This window comes from Camellia sinensis, unplaced genomic scaffold, assembly GCF_055761805.1.
Source record: "Camellia sinensis isolate YWXY unplaced genomic scaffold, ASM5576180v1 Unanchor3, whole genome shotgun sequence".
Classification (NCBI taxonomy): Eukaryota; Viridiplantae; Streptophyta; class Magnoliopsida; order Ericales; family Theaceae; genus Camellia; species Camellia sinensis.
The window spans coordinates 19,890,796-19,911,146 of record NW_028129178.1 but is presented as its reverse complement, the minus strand read 5'-3'; the positions used below and the strand labels follow the sequence as shown (position 1 = coordinate 19,911,146).

Below are 20,351 nucleotides of genomic sequence, written 5' to 3'. Positions count from 1 at the left end.
TACGACAATACCTATCAAATGCCCAATATAGTCACTACCATTTTCCGTTTGGATACACTTCAATTTCTATCTAGTTTTTCTTTCAACCATAGCCTGAAAATGCTTAAACACATCTAGAACTTGATCTTTAGATTTTAGTGCAAAAACCCAAACTTTCCTTGAATAATCATTAATGAAAGTAACAAACTAAAGTGCACCACTATGTGTCCTAACTTTCAAAGGACCACACACATCTGAATGTACCAAGTCCAAAAAAATTGCTCTTCTAGAAGAAATACTTTTATGAAAAGAAACTTTATGTTGTTTACCCGCTAAGCAATGTACACAAGTCTTAAGATATGTACCTTTCAAATTGAGTAGAAACTCTTTCTTGAATAAAACTTGCAGCCCTTTTTCACTCATGTGCCTAAGCCGCTTGTGCCTTATTTCAGTAAAAGCATCATCCTCAAGGGAATTGACAACACCCTTGCAAATTTTCCTTGCATCGAATAAAGAGCTCGTTTGGGATGTGGGTTGGTTTTTTGGCTATTTTAGCCTGAGGCTAAAAAGCCTTGTTTGGGATAGGCTTTTTGGCTTTTTTGACTTTTGTGAGAGAAATGAAATGATTATAGGTTGGATGTGACATTTTGTCTTATTTGGCTAAAATAGCCTATTTTGTCTTATATGTCTATTTTAGCCCAAATGTTCTTCCCAAACAAGCTCAAGTCTTCTTGCCTTTGGCCTTCACTAGAGAACCCTCTACGAGCTTCCATTTTCTATCACCAAAATGATTGTTGTATCCTTCATCATCTAGTTTCCTAGTAAAGATCAAATTAAGGTGAATGTTGGGTACATGCCTTACATCCTTAAGCAAAAACTTGCAACCTATTTCCACGCAAATGTCATCCATGCAACAATCTTGGACAAACCTTCATTTCTCATTTGAACACAACCATAATCTCCTTTGTTGTAGGAAGTGAAGAAATCAACTCAAGAAGTCACATGAAAGAAACATTGAAATCAATCACCTAAGTGCTCTCTTGGCCCACAAAATTGACTCAACCATCTTCACAACCAATCAAGAGATCACCATTGGTAGTAACCGCCATTGTGTTTTCTTGCTTTTGTTCTACACTTTTATTAATCATTTTCTCCTTGTTTTTGAACTTTCGGCACTCTCATTTCATGTACCCTTTTTCATGACAATAACTTAATGTCCTTATTCAAAAAGGAACCATCTTTTTGATTTATCACGACTTTGATCATAAACACGGGAAGTCTTACTCCTCCCCCTTGTTTTAGTTCAACCTATAGCGACCCCGGTCTTTTCCCATTTGACTGTTGTGTCCGGACATAGGTTCCGTAGATTCTGTCATTGTATAATGGTTGTTGTTGTCCCTTATTTTCTCATTTGGAATTATAGGATGTGTTGGGCAGGTTTGTTTCAGGTTGGTTGGGTTTAGAAATCAAGTGTTGCTGTCCAGTATTTTGGATCTTCGCTCGAGCGAGGAGTTTGTCGCTCGAGCGAACTGTTGTTTTTGGTTCTTCGCTCGAGCCGGGGTTTGGTAGCTCGAGCGAGAGTTTGCGTCTGGTTTGGACCTGTAGCTTTGCATTCTTGGCTCGAGCGAGCTTTTCTTCGCTCGAGCGAGTTAGTTCGTTCTTCGCTCGAGCAATAGTTCCTTCGCTCGAGCGTGTGTCTGGTTACAGACCTGAGGGCTTGAGTTCTTCGCTCGATCGAGCTTTCTTTCGCTCGAGCGAGCTTTTGGCTTGTTGGCTCGAGCAAGGCTTCCTTGGCTCGAGCGTAGTTTCTCTGTGTCTGGTCGCTCGAGCGACCAAGGCTTCGCTCGAGCGAGCCTGTCCAGTTTATATACGCAGCAACGGGTTTTGATCAGTCTTTTCTTATTCTTTTTGGTTCTAAACCCTAGGTCCGACTTCTCTCCCTCAAAACTCATCTTCTCTTTAAGTGTTCATCTACTTTTAGTGTGAATCCATCTTAAGTTATTTGTAAGAAAGATAGAGGACGGCTTGGGCTTCATTCTAATCTGAACATTTGGTGATTTGGAGCACATTGGAATTTGGGCATTTATCTCTATCTTCTCCATTCGGGTTATTTTCTTTGAGGTAGGGATTTCCTACTCCATTTTATAGGTTTTGTTCTAAGTTTTGGTATTTTGATATGTTGGGGATACTTTGGTAAATTTTGGGGAAAAACCCTAGTTGTATTATTGAATTAATTTGTATAAGTAATTCATGGAATTGGGAAAAGAGGGTTAAATTCATGGAATTGGGGAATTTATTGATTAAATGGCGTAATTGGGTAATTGGTATCATTTGTCTATTGAATTGTTGACATAGTTATTTTCAGTTTAGAAATAACTGTTTTGGGCTATCGGTGGAGGATAGTCGTGATTGTTGTAGACATTGCATGTGGATTAGGAATAACTGAAACTAATCACATTGGTTAAATCATTAATTTTGACTATGGCATTGATACAGAAAATACGTGTATTGATTGAGCATTGCATTTGCATACATTGTTTTGTGTGCGGGAGGAGATAGGGGATGTACTCCACGGTTTAGGGGAAGATAGGGGATGGACCTCTAAACCGGATTTTGTTTGGGAGGAGATAGGGGATGGACTCCATTAGCATCACTTTTATGTGTGCTTATTTATATAGAAGTGTTTTATTGATACAACACTAAAATGTGTATCAATTTGGAAGTATGAAGTGTTTGATTTGAGCTTGAGTCTCATTTGTTTGTTGATATTGGAAGGATGTGAATATGATATATGTGATTCACTGTTATAAGTTTGGCCAGGTTCTGAGCCATGTTGATAAAATTGGAAAGTAAAACGTATCTTTGGCAATAGTGTCATGAGACTGTAAAATGAAGTAATTGATTATATTGGTTAACCATCTGTTGAATGCTATTGCTTTATTCATTGCTTATATGTGGTTTAGTATATTTCTACTGGGCTGTGGCTCACCCTTTATGGGAACATCATTTTCAGGTTCAGGTGATAAACTACCTCCAAGGGCTTAGCTTGGGAGGGTTTGGCATCTGGATTGAAGAAGACTACCTTTAGTTAATAGTTGTTATTTATTAGTACATGTAAACATTCAAGCCTAGGGCTTTTCTTGTATTGAGATTAGAACTCATATTTTTGAATCCAAGTGTTGGCTTGGAAAGATGTAAGCCTGTAGGGCATTTTATTCGATGTTACATGTAATGCTTTATTTCGTAATACTCTGATGAATGAATTAATTAATTGTCTTCTTTAAATAATGCATGTCAATGATATATATATAATGGGTTATTTTTGAGGGCGTTACACAACCTCTCACAACAAATGCCTCTGAGTGAGAAGAACCTGCTGATTTTCTTCTTGTCTCTTCATTCAATAAGCTACTAGTGACTTGGCTCATTGTGACAACTCCATCAAGTGTCGAATTACTAACTGTCACAACCAAAGTCTCCCAACTTTCGGGTAAGGAACTAAGGCCATGTTTGTTTGGGCGGACTAGATTAGGTTAGATTAGCATTCTCATGACTAATGGTCCTAGGACTACGAATCCTTTTGGATTGTGTATCCTATCCTATGTTTGGATTGAGTTTGGATTATAAGGAGGGACTAATAGTCCAAACTTAATCCAAACTCTAACTTAGTCCTCCAATTTATATCCCACCCCCTCTATGGGATTGAATAGTCCATCATGTGTGGGATACCATATCCGAATGGATTGTTAGTCCATACTTCAATTGTTTAACCAAATATCGGATTAATAATTTTATTGGACTACTAGTCCAATCCCAAGCTCATGTCCACCCAAACAAACATGGCCTAAGTAACATCAAAGCCTGCAACTCATCATCAAAAACAATTTTCATAAAAGCAAGTTAATTAACAACTCTTCATTTCATTCAAATGTTTGGAATTGGGCTGCCCTCTTTATATTTCAAATTAACCAACTTTCCAACAAGAATGCTTTGTTTGTGGCTGATTTTCTATCATAGAGATCTTTCAATTTTTTCCATATTCATGTGCCGAATCGCAATAGAAACATGATAAAAGACACTATTATCAATCTATTGACAGATAACACCAATGACTTTTCGATTAAACCTATTCCATTCATCATCTTTCATACCCTCGGGTTTGCCACTATCACCCTCAATGGGTCTGTACAAATCTTTACAAAATAATAAGTCCTTCATTTTAGTTTTCCAAGTTACCCGATTACTTCCATCGAAGCTAGTCATGCAACCTACATTCCCCTCCATTGATTTACACAAATAAACGAACCTAAATGAACCTTAAGCTCTAATACCAGTATTTAGGAAAAATCTATGATTTCCTGCAAGTGTAAATCAAACCAAACCAAGCCTTAAATCCCATCAAATGGGGTCGACTACATAAATCTTTTTTCTCCACTTGACTCTATCTAAGGCCATTTCGTTAGTCAAATTAAGGAGGTTCATATCTCTATTTATTACACTAGCCCACATCAATCTAGGTCTACCTCTTTCCCTAACACTTTCATCTACCGTCACTATATCGCATCTTTTCACCGCTGCCTCTGTTGGTCTCTGTTGTATATGACCAAACCATCTCAATCTATTCTCTCTCAACTTATCTTCTATTGATACTACTCATACCCATTCTCAAATATACTCATCCCTAACTCTACCTGTTTTAGTCTTGCCACGCATCCACCTTAGTGTCCTTATCTCAGCAACACTCATCTTATCTATATGTTGTTTCTTAGTTGCCCAACATTTCAACCCATACAACATCGTTGGTCTAATAGTCATTCTACAGAACTTCCGTTTTAGTCTAGTGGGTACTCATTTATCGTACTGTACCCCAGATACACTCCTGCACTTAAGTCATCCTGCCTTAATTCTATGGACCACATCCGCTCCAATCTCCCCAACTGTTGTGATAATTGACACAAGTGTAAATCAATTGAAGGAAATAAAAGTAATGCAGAAAAATCAAATCGATAACAATACAAGAATTTTTACATGATTCCCTCAATATGAAGTACGTCCACGGGACCGTAGTCTAATTCCACTATCAACCATAATTCCCTCAATTTCTAGAATTGACTTTTAAGTTCAAAACACAAATTCCAAAACTTCAACTTGCATGGTTGAGCCATAACATTGAAAAACTCGTAGAACTTCATCCAAAACATGAACACAAAGCCAAAAGTGCAAAATCAAAGCTCAAAATCATGGTAATTCCTCAAAAGCAAATTTAAAACTTTATTTCTCAACCATGCATATAACAAGGTAGATTCTTTTCCTTTAAATCATGAACATATGAGGTGTTGAGTGGAGAATTATGTAAAATCCTTTAGGATAACAAGTAAAACCCTCATGCATGTGTGAATTCTTTGAAAATCAAGCTTGAAAATGATGAATTGTACATGCATGTTCCAATTCAACCCGTATTGACTGCATTCATGGTGATCCTAACTCATTCTTCTCAATCCATGTAAAAGGCCTCATAACTTCATGAATTTAACTTTTACATGGTGAATTCTACAAAAATTTAGAGTGATGATCTTACCTAGAGCTTGGATTTAGAGTTTATTAGCTAGATCTTCTCAAATCTCCTTTAATTCCTTGACAATTCTTCATTTCCTCTACTCTAGATGATAATCTCTCTCAAAGTGTAGTCTATCTCTTTCTTTAAGGCTCTCTAGATAGGTTTTGAGCTCAACAAAATGAGCTAAGCTCATTACATCACATTGATATAGTTTTAATTAACTTAAGCTAATTAATTTATTCTAATTATTTGGATCCAAATCAAAAATCTAATTAAACTTGCCATAAAATTCTAAAATTTCCAAACAACTTATTGACCTAGTCAATTTCGTGTTCTAACGCCATTAAAGCCTTCAATTTCCGTAACAAAGCAGAATTCTCAACAGATAATCCTACAACTAACATACAGTTTCAAATATGACATAAATCACACAATAAACACATAATTTCATCTTAAACACTTAATTAGCATTCTTAATTACTGATTAATAGCAGATTACGGAATGTGGTTATTACACCTTTAGTTGTAATTTAATTTTACTAAAAAACTAATATCCTACAATCTTTAAAAAAAAGAAGAAGATTTGGTTACGATAATTTAACCCAAAATTGGATATTCCAATGTTCAAATCAATCCTATTGGAGAGGAGAAATTACTAATCAATGGGAGGTGGTGGAAAAATAACAAAAATGTGAGAATCTTTTGGTGGTGTAACTTGCTGAGTTTTCTTTACTCACAAAAAAGCTGCACTTCCATTATTTTGTAATTATTTTAAGTTAAATAGGTCAAATTTAATTTTTCTTAAATCAAAGCATGTTTTAATATAGGTGTGTTTAATAAAGCTTTTCTTCTATCTAAGAAAGAGTGTCTAGAAGGTTCCAAATATATTTTTAAAAATATTTCTCTTCAATGTAAATAAACTATTATTTTTATTATATTTATATTTTTTTAATGTCATGTGAGACTAACTAGTGTGTCCAAGGCCAGCCCTGGCCTAAGGGCGGTAAGGCCTGTGCCTTAGGTCCCAAAATTTTGGCCCAAAAATAGAGTCTCAAATTTAGTAAAATGTTATAGGCTCAATGTTGTTGTTGTTGTTGTTTTTTTTTTTTTTTTAGGATCAATTTAGTGGGCCCCAAAATATTTTTATTGGGTCCATGTATGGTTTAGTCCATATGTATTTGTAAGTATAGTTTGGCCCATATTTATTAAAAGGAAAATATATATTTAAAAAAAAAGCGTTTGGGCCCAAGAATAATAATACATACAATATATGGGCCCTAAATTTATTTATTTTTACCTTCTTTATCTATTAAATTTTAGTGGAATAAATAATTTTACCCAATAAATAATTTTACTCTAATTTTTTTACCTAGGTCTTTATCAGTTTTAATTGAATAATTTTTTCTTTATTTTTTTAACCTAATTTTGTTTCATTAAATTGTTTTGTTTATAATTTTAATGATTATATGTGCAAGTAATTTTTTTTGTGGCTACAAACAAATAAAAAAATTGTAACTAATCGTTTTATTTATTACCTTTTTTTTTCAATGTAAGAGAGGCCCCCATTTTCGAAATTTTCCTTAGGCCCTCTAAATCTCAGGGCCGGCCCTAAGTCTGTCTAGAAGCTTCCAGGGATATTTTTAAAAATATTTCTTTTCAATGTAAATAAATTATTATTTTTATTATATTCATCATTTTTTTTAATGTCATGTGACACATGTCAAATTAGCCTGTTTAGAAGCTTTTAAGGATATTTTTAAAAATATTTCTTTTCAATGTAAATAAATTATTATTTTCATTATATTCATCATTTTTTTAATGTCATGTGATGTGACACATGTTAGATTAACCAATGTGATTATATTATGTAAACTGGGGTGAGCTCTACGTTCAAATGAGTTAAATTTTAGCCTTGATTAGAAGGTTATTTAATTTTCATTTAAAAATTTTGCTAAATGTGATACATTCCTAAAATACTAAATAATATTATAAAAAAAGAAAAGGAGTTAAATTTTAGCTCTGCTTAGAAGGTTATTTAATTTTCATTTAAAAATTTTGCTAAATGTGATACATTCCAAAAATACTAAAAATATTATAAAAAAAAGAAAAAGAGTTAAATTTTAGCTCTGTTTAGAAGGTTATTTAATTTTCATTTAAAAACTTTGCTAAATGTGATACATTCCTAAAATAATAAAAATATTATAAAAAAAAGAAAAGAAAAAAGAAAAAGAAAGAGATGAGATGAGATGAATTTGTTAACAAACCTTACAAGGTGAATACGCAAAAGGATTAATTAGTAAAAAGTTCATTTTTAATGGGTCATATTTTATTTGGTTTAATATTTAATCTTTTTTTAGTGGTAAAGATACGTATCGAAAATTCACTGACGTCGGAAAAGGAAAATGAGTGGGAGCACTAATTAGTGCTACCACTAATGATGTGGCAGTGGATGGGACCCACTGCTACAATGTTTTTGTGACTTCTTTTTTTTTTTATTTAAAAAAAGTGGGTGCCAACTCATTAATGGTGCTTTAGAGCACCACTTTTAGTGGGATGTAGCATTGCTGCGTCGGAAAAATCATCAAAAAATTGGTTAGAAAAGTCATCTGAAAGTCATCGATGGCTGATAGTGGTAGTGGTCGGCAGTGGCTGGTGATAATCAGTTGGATAGATTGATGATATTAAACAAATATATAAATAGATAAGTGGCACGTATACAGATTATTGACATTTAAAGAAATAATTAAATTAATATGAAATATATATATATATATATATATGAGATTTAAATTGATAAATAGATGAGTAGATTTTAAAAAGATAGACATCCCTTTTGGACAAATAATATATTTTTAACCAAAAATATCTAAGATTAAGCCAATAGAAGTTCTAGCTAAGTGTCCTAAACAAAATACAATTTATAATTAATTAAATTCTTAATTAAAACCAATCAGTCTAAATTCTTAATTGGAAGGTTATTTAATTTTCATTTAAAAATTTTGCTAAATGTGATACATTCTTAAAATACTAAAAATATTATAAAAAAAAGAAAAGGAGTTAAATTTTAGCTCTGTTTAGAAGGTTATTTAATTTTCATTTTAAAATTTGCTAAATGTGATACATTCCTAAAATACTAAAAATGTTATATAAAAGAAAAGAAAAAAAAAAAAAAAAAAGAGAAAGAGAAGAGATGAATTTGTTGACAAACATTATAAGGTGAGTAAACAAAAGGGTTAATTAGTAAAAAGTTCATTTTTATTGGTCATGTTTTATTTGGTTTAAGATTTAATCTTTTTTTAGTGGTAAAAATACGTATAGAAAATTTCCCAACATCGGAAAAATCATCAAAAAATTGGCTAAAAAAATCGTCTAAAAGTCATCGATGGCTGATGGTGGTAGTGATAGTAATGGTCAGCATGATTGGTGATAATCAAGTGGATAGATTGATGATATTAAACAAATATAAAAATAAATAAGTGACACGTATACATATTATTGACATTTAAAGAAATAATTAAATTAATATGTAATATATATAAATATACATATATATATATATAACATTTAAATAGATAAATAGGTGGGTAGGTTTTAAAATGATTGACATCCCCTTTGGACAAATATCGGTTTTTCAGTTACATACGTCTAACCGCTTCAAGAATAATCCTTTTTTTTTTTTTTTTTTTTCTACCCAAAAAAAAAATAAATAAATAAAAAATACCTTTTTCATTTCGTGCCACGTGGTCAAATGAAAATTGAAAAATGCTTGGGAGTACTAGTGCTCCCACTAATTAGGTGGCAGTGGTCCCGCCATGAATAATGTGATGTTTTGATCTTAGAGTTGTAATTTTTTTTTATTTTTTTTATTTTTTTAAATACATTAGTTATGATGTTTTTAGTGGGATTAGTTATGATATTTTTAGTGGGATGAATCAAATGAAAATTAACTTCTTTCACTACTAACTGTGATTCCGCTTCAAGAATAAAGCATAAACTTTTCCTTCACTCTCTCATGGAGTTCTTTCCAGAAACGCTCATAAATTTTCCACCAAGAAACCCTAAATTTTCGATCCCAACTCTCTGCAGAAGTCCACCGACGAATCACCATTGAGTCCTTCGAAGAATCTCTTGGTCTTCTTCTCAAAATCAGGTTGATTTAAACCTCATTTTTTTTACACTTCTAACTGTGATTTGTTTTAATTTTAATATTCGTTTGAATCACTTCACATTTCTCGTTTTCTTGTACGTTTCTACATAATTAGTTGATTTTTAGTGCTAATTTCAGCTTTTTCTTACTTTCTCATCCATTTTATTTTTTCGTTAGTATTTTCTTGTCTGCGAAAAAGTTAATTTCTTGTGTTTATTGTTGATTGGATGTCTATCTGATGGGTTATGAATCATTTTTAGTTAGGTTGGAACTGGATATTGTTAAACTTCAATCACTTTACATTTCTCGTTTTCTTTCGCGTTTCTACTTGGTTTACCTGATTTTTAGCGTTAGTTTAAGCTTTCTTTACTTTCTCAGCTTCCAAACAGTTAATTTCTCATGTTTATTGTTGATTGGTGGTCTATTTGATGGGTTATGAGTCATTTCAAGTTAGGTTGGAACTGGATATTGTTAAATTTGCGTCTTCGCCTACTTAGGATGCATCAATACTGGGCATGAATTGTCTCGGTTCTCTTTGCCATTGTTGTTTTCACGTAAATCACTTGTTTCTCAGTACTATTTTCCTTTTTTTTATTTTTTTTAAAAAAATATAATTTTTATATATAAATTTCCTTTTTCATTTAAAAAATAATAATTTATGCACATTTTTTAGCTACCAAACGTAGGCCATAATATGAATCAAGCTACTCTAAGTTCGACTCATATTCGATTTGTCAAATGCCATTTCAGATTGATTCCTTACAGAAGCAAGTCTATCTAGAATATATTTTAAAACTCATTAGTCTTTAAGTAGAGCTTGAATAACTTACTAGCTGTCATGGCTTAGGCTTTGTTTGGCAAATGCTATTTTTTGCTTTTTGGGCTAAAATCCACAAAAAGATAAAATAGGCTAAAATAACTAATAAGACAAAATGTTACATCAAACCTATAACCATTTCACTTTTTCTCTTACAAACATCACATCCAACTAAAAAAAATCTAACCATCTTTCTAAACACAAATATTTTAGTCTACTAAAATAGCCAAAAACTACAATAGCCAACTTCCCAAGCGATGCCTTAGTTATATACTACAAAAACCAAGCTATTCATACTTAGCTCATTACCAATTCAATTAAAAGCTCAAAGGTAAACAAGTTAAGTTAGAACAATTTTTGAAAATTTTTAAGTTCAAGTCAAATAATCAACTTATTGTTTGGCTCCACTCAACTCATTTACACCCCTACCCAAACAATAAATTTTCCGTCTTTAATTGTTGGGAATGCTGTCAATGTCAAATGGTGCTCTAGCTGGCAGTATTTTAGTCTCCTTAAAAAGCATTTCAACTGTTTCTTAGAATGGGTAGGCATCTTTTTATTGTTTGGTAAATTCCAAACGTAATTTATTTTGTTGCATTTGAATCCTAATTGGTTTTATTTCACATCTGGGAAAAATAGGGGTGCACAAAAGGACCAAATAAATTGTGAACCGAACCAGTCCTGCCTTCATGGGTTGGTTTGGTTTAGTTCTACAGTTCTAGCATTGGTTTCTGTTAAGTTATATGCCAGAAAATTTCAAATTCAGCCAATTCAGTTTGGCTCTGTGTGGGGTTGGTGACTGGTAACCTGGACTAACCCGTGAACTGATCCTTGAAAAGATTTTATAAAATATTATAAGTTTTATAGTTTAATTGGGCACACCGCATGCACTTGAAACTGTCAATATGGAGATTATGGGTGGGTAAGAGTGAAGAGAGAGTCTGTGTTTGTGTAGTGGGTAGCAATTGATTTTACTTTTTAGTCGATACAATAACTGCTAGGCAAAAGTAAATATTTGGAACAAAATATAGGGTTGTAGTTTTTTGGTTGTATGACAAAAGTTCACACCAAATGAGTTGTATGCTTTATATAATAGAATGTTATTGGTTATCACTAAGTCTCATGTGGATACTAGATAGGTCTCTATTGTTTGGCATTATGGTAATAAAATAAAACAATGAATAGGTCAAGCTTTATACAACACAGTTAGACATGCGAGGCCAATCCGATCCAACTGGAATTTCCTGAGGTTGGCTTGGTTCGGTTTTGGGTCTAAAACTGAGAACCAACCAAGATCAATTCGGTTCTGGGTTTGGCTGGCTCTAAGGAAAATACACTTCCAACCACTATCAGGTGTAAACTGAAGAATGCAACAATGGATTAAGGAGACAAGAAAAAATACATAACCACATAGAACACCAAACATTGTGTGGAAAACCTTCAATGAAAGAGAGGAAAAACCACGAGGCAAATTTGAAATTTCCACTATTACCAAAAATAATGGGTATGCAAGAACTCTCTCCATTCAAGTACTGTCACGGACACAAATCAGTTTGTGTTGATTTGTGTCCTTTCTAACCAGTTTGTGTTCTCTTGACCAGAACTGCAATTTCTAACATATAAGGTGTTCTAAATTTATCATTGGTTACATTTCAACTCTAATTTGTTTAGTTTCATAGCTTCTCGTACCTTTAATGTATAGATACATCTCATGAATTTTGTCTATTTTTTCTTTCCCGTTCATATTTGTCCATATTCATTAGCTTTTCTACACTGATTTCCATTTGTTGTATTTTTTCCCATCACATATTCTTCTATTTGCTGCATTTTTTCTTGACGACAACAAAGAGCCGTTTGCTTGCTAGTTATTGAGGAGGATGGGTTCCTCATCAAATGGTGATTTATTTGATGGGAGTTCTAACAAAAGGTCATTGTACAGTGGTTATTGCACCTCTTCTGGTGTTTCGCTTAAGTACAAGAAGCGAAAGGTTTATGCTGTTCGCGATTTTCCACATGGGTGTGGACAGAATGCTTCATTTATCAATCTGATGCCCCAGGATACTGACGTAGTAGCATCACTAGGTGATAAAGAGAATTTGGTGGCTGATGAAAAGATGGTGAAAGTTGCAGAGGGTGATTGTGTCAAAGCTTCTGAAATTGGGAATGAATCATCATCTCATCAATTGGTGGAAAGTCCAGTGAAGTTGGAATTGCCCGACATATTGAATGATTTGTTGGGGAAGGTAGTGGTTGCGGCTGGGAAGGTCAATGGGGCTGAATTGTCCCCTGTTGTTGAGTCTCTGGGAAGTGGCTTGCCAAAAGCTTTAGAAAATAATGCACTAGAATTGTCAAAGGAGTTGCACGAAGTGGAAGTTCAGGCTGTGTTGAAGAGTGAGGGTGCACCAGAAAGCAAAATTGTGTTAGAGATTGTTTCTATGGCTGATGGGAGGGTTCCATCAGGTGGTGCAAAAACATGGTTTCCTCCAGAGTGGCCTACTAGTGATGGCAATGTTTCGAAGGAGACTAACTTGAAAGCTAAATATTTTAGGAGAAGGGTTAGAGCTATTCGTGAATTCCCTCCTTTTTGTGGAATGAATGCTATTTGTCCGACTGAGGAAGAGTGCCTGAGAATTGTCTTGGGAAACAAGGCTTCAGTTGCTCCAGTTGAGGCTGCTTTGCAGGGTACGCTGTCAAGAGAGACAGTGAGGGCTAAAGAGGAATGCAGTCTAGTGAGAAAGACAGCAAGGACTGGCATTGAAGAATTGGACAGGGATGTTCGAGATACAAATGCCAAAAATAGGGATATGAAGAAGAAATTGCTTCCTTCTGGAAAGGCTTCATATGAAATTAAAGGTGCACAGGTTGTCAAGGATAAGGGAGATTTTTCCATATGTGAGCAAGATGAAGATTCTCCTGCAAGTCAGAGACCACATGATTTTCAGGTGATCCTGCCTCCTTTTGGTCCTGATAGCTCGAGTCATGGTAATGTGCGTAGCAAAGTGAGGGAAACACAACGTCTATTCCAAGCTATTTGTAGGAAGCTCTTGCAAGGAGAAGAAGCAAATTTGAAGAAACAAGGATACTTGAGCAGAAGGCTTGATCTGAAAGCAGCACAGATTATCAGAGCTAAAGGAAAAGAAGTTAACATAGGCAAACAGATAATAGGATCAGTGCCGGGAGTCGATGTAGGTGATCAGTTTCAATACAGGGTGGAGCTTGCTCTTGTTGGCATTCATCGTCTCTATCAGGCTGGTATTGATTACATGAAACATGGCGGGATGATCATTGCAACAAGCATTGTTGCCTCAGGTGGTTATGCAGATGATTTGGACAACCCTGATGTTTTAATATACTCTGGTCACGGAGGAAATATAACTGGTCGGAATAAACAACAACCTGAAGACCAGAAACTTGAAAGAGGAAACTTGGCTCTGAAAAATAGTATATCAGCAAAGAATCCTGTTCGGGTAATCCGTGGTTCTAAAGAGACAAAATTATCTACCTTGGATGCAAGAGCCAAGATTGTTCTGACATATACTTATGATGGCTTGTATACAGTGGAGAGATACATGCATGATGTAGGGCCACATGGTAAGCTGGTTTTTAAGTTCGAGTTGAAGAGAATTCCAGGCCAACCAGAGCTTGCTTGGAAAGAAGTGAAGAAATCAAAAAGATTTAAAATTCGGGAGGGTCTTTGTGTTGGTGATATATCAGGAGGGAAAGAGTTATTTCCCATTTGTGCTGTGAACACCATAGACAATAAGAGACCACCCAAATTTAATTATGTAACTGAGATGAAATATCCTGATTGGTACTGCCCTACTGCTCCCAAGGGTTGTGATTGTATCGGTGGATGCTTGGACTCTAAAAAATGCTCATGTATGTTCAATAATGGAGGAAAGATTCCATACAACTGCAATGGGGCTATCGTTGATGCAAAGCCTCTGGTATATGAGTGTGGTCCTTCTTGCAAATGCCCTCCTTCTTGCTATAATAAAGTCAGTCAGCATGGGATGAAAATACAGCTTGAAATCTTCAAAACGAAGTCAAAGGGCTGGGGTGTTAGATCCCTAACTTCTATTCCTTCGGGAAGTTTTATATGCGAGTATATTGGGGAGCTTCTTGAAGACAAGGAAGCTGAAAAAGAACAAAATGATGAGTACTTGTTTGATATTGGACACAATTTCAGTGATTGTTCTCTCATTGGTGGACTTTTGACTCTCAAGCCTGTTGTACAGTTAAGTTCTAGTGAAGTTGTGGAGGATGAGCGTTTCACAATCAATGCAGCAGAGTGTGGGAATGTGGGGAGGTTCATCAACCATAGTTGTTCCCCTAACCTTTATGCTCAGAATGTCCTCTATGATCACGAGGACAAGAGTAAACCCCACATAATGCTCTTTGCTGCAGAAAACATTCCTCCCTTGAAGGAGCTGACTTACCACTATAATTACTTCGTCGATCAGGTTCGAGATTTGAATGGAAATATTAAGATGAAGAGCTGCTATTGTGGTGCTGCAGAGTGCACTGGCAGGATGTATTGATGCAGGGAACAAAGTATGGGGTTTTCCAGAATTAGAGATTCCTTGTGTCTTAATGTAAGTTCTCATTGACTACTTTGTTGTGGAACTTGATTTATTATCTACTCTCTGTGCTAGGCTGTATATTGAATTAGTTTCAGCATGTACTTGGGATGCCCCAACAGAAACAAGAAGATATGGATGCACACATACAGACAAATATCATTTTCATGAACTGAAACACACCCCAACACTGCTAAACTTTTCAACATGACATAAAGTTACATAAACAAAGATTGCAGGACCTTAACAGATTACAATATACAATGTTTTACAATATCTCCTTGTGCTTGTTGGCATGTATGTGAGCTGTGATTGAGTTACATGTAACTCAATACTTTGCACCTCCAAATTGTCATTTGGGTTGGAGGCAACCTTGGCTGAGAGGTTGCTGTGGGTGTTTGTCACTGGCAACAGGCTACTGTACTCCTGCATCACTGTAACTTTGCCATGGGGCTTGGCTGTGTGCATCATCTTCCTCTTTCTTGTTTCTGAAATTATTAGTTATTTCAATCAAACTAAAACATATTATGTCTTGATTTTTGCATGTTGTAACTTTGAGGGTCTTTCTTCCAGCATTTTTATGTCTCTCGTCTGTGATCATGTTTTCTTGATGTAGACACCTTGAACAGTTATCTAATTATGTCATTATCATTATGATAGTGTCCCAAAATCATGTTGTCACTGGCTTTTATTTATGTTCATACTTTATAGATATAAAATGATATTACTTCTGGCCAATTCACAAAGTGGCGTAAACCTCTGGGGAGGACATGGTACAGAAATAACTTCAAATCATAAAATTTTCTTCATGCTTAAAGTAATATAGAATCTAATTCATGAATGCAAAAACTTTACATCTCATCCCTTAATTTTCAGGGATTTGCTTATGGTTCTTGTTTAGATGGGCAAACCTTGCTTTTGATGGAAGCAGACAAGAGGAGAATTGAAAGAAAGTTAAAATGGTTGGTTCGTTCATATCATATTCTGAGGTAGTGGCAGCTCAAACGTTAGTCTGTACGTCAGTTTTTTGACTGTGGTTTCTCAAGTAGTCAAGTTGTTTTCTGATAACACGTGCTGAATTAGTGATTTTGGGGAGAAAATTCTGAAGTGCTAACCTGGTAACCTTCTATAGTTTGGAATGATGGCACTTTTTTCATGTTTTGCTGATTTTGCATGATTTGCAATTTGTACATGTGAATTTTGTGGAAGAGTTATGACGTAAGTGACTTTTTTTTGTAGTGTTTCTGCATTGCAACTTTATGTTTCTCATATTTGTTTAATGTGATGGTTACTTAGGAGTGACAAATTGCTTGCAATATCAATACCCTTTACTCTTACACAAGATTGGCGTTTTGTTTAGTTTCTATTGCAAATTTGCTTGATTGTGAGCTGGCCTTTGAAACTTTTTATTTAAAAGGTTGTTAACTCTTATTTTTTAACCATAAAATCGTAGTGTTCAGACAATCACCAAGAGTTTGGATAGGGTTGAGAGTTAGTTGGGTCCACACTCTTTTAGCTGCATTATTTGCATGTGAAATAAATAAACATAGTACACAATCCGATTCTTTATTGAGAAAGGTGAAGAGCACTAGCTCTAACACCGTAGACAAACATAACTTTAATCACTTAATCAAAACTACTAGGAAATAATTAATAAGCAGCTCCTACTCTGCATATACTGAGATATATTTGTCTTCATTGGGATTAGGAGTTTAATAGGGCTTAAGTAAGCTGAATGGTTGTGTCATAAACAGCCCCAGTTTTCCATTCACTAGGAATCACACTACTCAGCTGCAACCACTTCAACCCTGCACTGCCACTTGGAGTGCCCCTGCTGGTGGGTTAGCCATGTCCCATACTGCACTGTAGGCCTTTCGCATACCCCTCCATTGCTGGCAATCCGCCTGCATCAAGAAAATATATGTCTATTAGACTTTCCAGACCCTGCTTTAGCAAGAGCCTCGTCACTAGGTTGCCCTTAAAATGATATGTACACAAGACAACTTGCTTACAATACCCAGTCCACCAAATTTGTTTAGAAGACTGTACCTGCCACACTTCTGCGGCGGTGATGTCGTTTTGGCCAGCTTGGTACAACATGACTAAGGCTAGGTACACGGGGAACCTGCTGTGCTCATGAACCTTGACCATGAGGTTGTAACCTGGATATTGGCAAGGAATTCTCCGGTATTCTATGTCAACCACGCCATAGGCAAACAAATCCAAGGCTGCGTAGGGATGAGCCAATCTTGAGTAGGCGTGAGTGCTTAGGATGAAGTCAGTCTTGTCCCCTTCACCATAGTCTGTCACCACTACCCTCACTCCCATCTTCAGTGCAAAGTTGTGGTACTTTGCACCTAACCTGTAGTTGTCAATAAACAAATAACTTCCATTGTAGACACAAAAATAAGGGAGCTACTTTTTTTATTTGTTCTGCAACTTCAATTGGCTGCCTATTTCTTGCCTTCAAGAAAGGCATATAGTTTGAAGTTGTTGCACTTTAACATAGTCACAAGCCTCACAATCAAATATTTGTTTGTTTTATTTGAAATTTTACGTAGGAACCTAACAGTATTTATGCATATCCTTAACAGTATTTATGCATATCCTTCCAAATATACTTTTAGAAGTGTCTAGCACTTCATTCTTTGTTACTTTCAAGCTCAAAGAAACTCAAAAAGATTAACTTGTTTTTTAATTGAATTACCTGATAGCATGCACCACAGTCAGTTCCATTCCTACACAGCCTAGAAACCCCGCTAACGCCTCCATCATAGACGGTTCTTCCATATTCACCAAACCCACAGGCTCTAGCTAATTTAACATCATTAAACACATTTTAATCATCGTAAATAAATCATTAATGTAGAAATGTACATACATACATATATATATATATATATTTGCTAATACACATATACATCAGTACCATGTGTGTATATATAGGAGGGAATACATATTTGGAGTTCCTAAGCAATCAGGGCTACCATAATAGGTTGCTCTAGAGCACACACAAGCATCCTGGGAGAAACAAACTAGAGGCAAAAGCACCATGACACAGAGAAGAGAGCAATAGCTCTTAGCAGCAAAACCCATTTCTTATTCTTAATAAGATCTATTATCTCAGAAGATGATGAATAAGGGAAAGATTTTGTGGATGGGATGCTCACATATGAAATCACATATTTATAGTTGAAGTCATGAGGGCTGGATGAGAGAATTGCCACCTTTTTTCTCTTCCACTTAGAGATGTGTACAAACAGACACCTGTATTGACCCCTTAAGACCATTTCATATTTCTGCATTTACTTATATTGTAACTCTTGACAGAGTGAAATGGTAGAAAAAGATTTATCTAGGTAATCTTATCTGATTGGGACACAAAGTTTTGTTTGATTTACTTATATTGTATTTTATCAATAAGCAGTGAGACAAGTGAGTTTTGCCTAACTTTTCTGTCACCTTTTTTGCTACTTTTAGCTAGCTAGTTTATAGGGCATCATTCTCAAGTAGTACTGAATATATTTTTTTGGAAAATACTTGGGAACCCCATTTTGGGAGATCCCATGACCCCCAATGATTGTGATTAGTCATGTGTTTTTGGTTTTTTTTTTTTTTTTTTTTCTTTTCCTATCTCTCTGACACGTGTGCGTGGTTGTGGGGGAGGGGTGTTTGTGGGGGTCTGTATCATTTTTAATATTTTTTTTCTTTGATTTGTTGTACTTTTGGTATTAGTTTTTGGTTCTCTATTCCATGATGCTGCTGAGTGGAAGTGCTACTATTGGTAGGGGGCAATTGCTTCCCACTCAAAAATGTTGTACCCTTTTTTAACGGTATCTTTTTGATATAAAATTGAGCATTTATTTTATTTTAAGCATAGTGATCTTAAGATTGTGTTTGGATTTAACATTTGGGTAGAGATTTATGAAGGGAAAAGTAATGGTAAGAAAAATATGAATTCAATTTTTTTCTTTATTTCTTACTTTTTCCTCTCCCTTTGCAAATTTCTATCAAAATGATAAATCTAAACACAGCCTAAAACAAATTCGTGTGGCAGCAGATTAATGGGGGTCTTTTCCCAAAATAAGCTAAAATAGCAACCCATTTCCCAAATTAGGCCTAGTTTGGGCGGAATTCTCAAAATAAGCTGAAACGCTATTACAAACCACGCTTTCATCATATTACTGGCTCAGTTGCGAAAAATTGGTAAAATCGTAAAAACGTGGTTGCAAATCACACTTTTAATTAAGAAAGCGTGGTTACAAACTACGCGTTTAAGGAAATTTGTTTTATACAGAAAGCATGGTTAGAAACCACACTTCAAATAAAATTTAATTTTTTCAGAAAACGTGGTTCGTAACCACGCTTTTACTATTGATTAAAGAAAGCGTAGTTATCATCCACACTTTTAACCAAAATTCGGTAAAATTCGGTTTTAAAAGAGTAGTGAATTGTGTAAAAAATGTAAATTAAATATTTGCTTAATTTACTTGATATTTTTTAAATTGTTATTTAAATATAAATTTTTAAATAAATTTTTATTTTGTTATATAATTCAAATATAATTTAAAAAAGATCAATGGTGGACAAAAATAAAAACAACAAATAAAAAATTAAAAATTAAAAAAAAAGAAGTAAATAATGGTCTCGAGACACACACCCTCTCAGAGAACATTTTGCGCAATTTCGGAGAGATTTTGTCGAGGCTTTTCCAAACTAAATACTAATTTATTTTCCAAACTAAGCCTACTTTTGCAGAATTTTCAAAACTAAATATTTGTTGTTCCCTTAAATTTTTGTTGCCAAGAAATATTTAAATAAAACTTCACACAACATATACAAAGTAACTAATTTACTAATTGCTACTACGAACAGGAAAACAAAATAAAGGTATGACTATAACACTTATAACACTTTAGAACGACATAACTAGTTCAAACATAAGTGTAGCAACCCTAATTTTCTTAAGTCATTATTTTATTATTATTATGGTTATTGTTATCTTATTTTTATTTTTTTTTGTTTTATTAATTGGGTGGTTACATGAAATTTAATGTGATTGAATGTTGTAATTATTAATTGGGTGGTTACATGAAACTTAATGGGATATTTAATGAATTGAATGTTGTACTTATTAATTGGGTGGTTACATGAGATTTAGTGGGATATTTAATGTTGTAATTAATAAATTTAATGTATCTATATTTAATCTTATATATATAGTAACATAGAAGTATTCAACTAGGTTGGAGAGATCAAAAGAAAAGGAAA

General features: G+C 34.4%; 2 pseudogenes across 4 annotated transcripts; one reads left to right on the top strand and one right to left on the bottom strand.

Annotated features, from left to right (window-relative positions):
• Positions 1–9,501: 9,501 nt before the first annotated feature.
• On the top strand, positions 9,502–16,386 carry LOC114305802 (histone-lysine N-methyltransferase, H3 lysine-9 specific SUVH5 pseudogene; annotated as a pseudogene). 3 transcript variants are annotated; one of them, XR_014358658.1, is made up of 3 exons: positions 9,502–9,686; positions 12,349–15,095; positions 15,982–16,386. The product of XR_014358658.1 is annotated as a histone-lysine N-methyltransferase, H3 lysine-9 specific SUVH5 pseudogene, transcript variant X2 (transcript). The 3 variants fall into 3 exon arrangements; XR_014358657.1 differs by having other exon boundaries at positions 15,957–16,386; XR_014358659.1 differs by having other exon boundaries at positions 9,504–9,686; positions 12,440–15,095; positions 15,957–16,386.
• Positions 16,387–16,747: 361 nt separating this feature from the next.
• Positions 16,748–18,176, bottom strand: LOC145816123 (expansin-like B1; annotated as a pseudogene). Its single transcript, XR_014358553.1, has 4 exons — positions 18,095–18,176; positions 17,788–17,894; positions 17,130–17,442; positions 16,748–16,984 (listed from the first exon to the last, which is right to left on the bottom strand). The product of XR_014358553.1 is annotated as an expansin-like B1 (transcript).
• Between the last annotated feature and the right edge of the window lie 2,175 nt (positions 18,177–20,351).